The sequence below is a fragment of the Elephantulus edwardii genome, unplaced genomic scaffold (genome assembly GCF_000299155.1).
Source record: "Elephantulus edwardii isolate Elephantulus edwardi_28Jun2011 unplaced genomic scaffold, EleEdw1.0 scaffold00254, whole genome shotgun sequence".
In the NCBI taxonomy this organism is placed as follows: Eukaryota; Metazoa; Chordata; class Mammalia; order Macroscelidea; family Macroscelididae; genus Elephantulus; species Elephantulus edwardii.
In genome coordinates, this window is record NW_006400004.1 from 3160534 (window position 1) to 3162161 (window position 1628).

The following is a 1628-nucleotide window of genomic DNA, read 5'->3' on the forward strand; positions in this document are numbered from 1 at the left end:
TCCTCTGTAGCATCTGGTCCCCAATGGACCCTCATCATTTCCTTCACCTGCTCCCCCCCCACCGACCAAACTGTGCAGCTCTGCAGCTACATCTTGGCCCATCCTCACCTTTCTGCCCCCAACCCTCACCTCCTTGTACCCCCAATATGTTTTTAAAAAACAAAACAACAACAACAAAAAAAACAAACCACACAAAGAAAACCCAAAAAACAACAAAAACAGAAATGCCTAGTGAGTTCTGCCCTTTTGATTTTTCTGACTCCTGTTCCTTGCACATTTCATTATAATACTTTGTCTTGCCAAGATATCCTTTGAAATCTTCTATTCAGCTCAACTTCTTCATTTCTTTCCTTTGCTTTGGCCTCTCAGCACTCTAGTGCAATATTCAGAGTCTTTTCTGACTCTCATATGGTCTTTTCTTCTTCCTCTATCTTTGTAATGACCTTTTGCATTCTTCACGGATGATATTCTTGGTATTTTTCTTCCCACAGCTCATCTGGTCTTCATTCACTACTGTTCAAGATCTAAAGTCTATACCTGAGTAGGTTTTTTAATTTAGGGGGAGAGACTCAAGATAAATTTTTATTCCTGTGGTTATGTATGATTTCACCTTCTTTAACTTTAATTTGAATTTGCATATAAGTAGTAAGTGGTCTATTCCAAAATCAGCACCTGATCTAGTTTTCACTGCTGATAATGAACTTCTCCAATGATTCCTTCCACAGTTGTAACAGATCTGATTCCTGTGCATATATCAGGTGAAATCTATGTGTATAGCTATTGTTTGTTACTTATAAAAGATATTTGCAATGAATAAACCATTGATTGTACAGAATTCTATCATTCTATCCCCAGCCTCATTTCTGTCACCAAGTCTATATTTTCCAACTATTGATACTTCTTCCTGGTTTCTACCTTTCACATTCCAGTCACCCATTACTATTAATGCAGCTTAGTTACGTGTTTGGTCATTTCCTGACTGCAGTTGTTCAAAAAAAATCATCTATTTCCTCCTCCTTGGGTCTGGTTGCCAATGTCAGATGGATCTTGGCAGAAAGCAAAGAGTACCAGAGAAATGCCTGTGTTTCATTGACTTTGCAAAGGCATTTGACTGTGTGGATCACAACAAATTGTGGATAACCTTCAAGAAAATGGGAATCTCAGAATACTTGATAGTGCTTATGCAGAACCTTATTTGGACCAGGAAGCAGTCCTCAGAACAGAGCAAGGAAACACTCCTTGGTTCAAGATCAGGAAAGGAGGGCATCAAGGATGCATGCTGTCTCCAATCTATGTACAGAACAGATCATTCAGGAAGCTTGGCTTTATGAGGAGGAATGTAGTATCAGGATTGCAGGAAGACTCTTCAACAACCTGTTATGCAGATGACACAACCTTGCTCACTGAAAGTGAGGAGGACATGAAGCACTTGCTGCAGAAGGTTAAGGACTATAGTCTTCAATATGGATTTAAGCTCAAGATCAGAAAGACAAAGATTCTCACCACTAGGCCAATTGGCAGCACCATGATAAATGGAGAAGAGATCGAAGTTGCTAACAATTACAGTTTGCTCAGCTCCACAATCAACATTCTTGGCACCAGCAGTCAGGAAATCAAAAGATGAACTG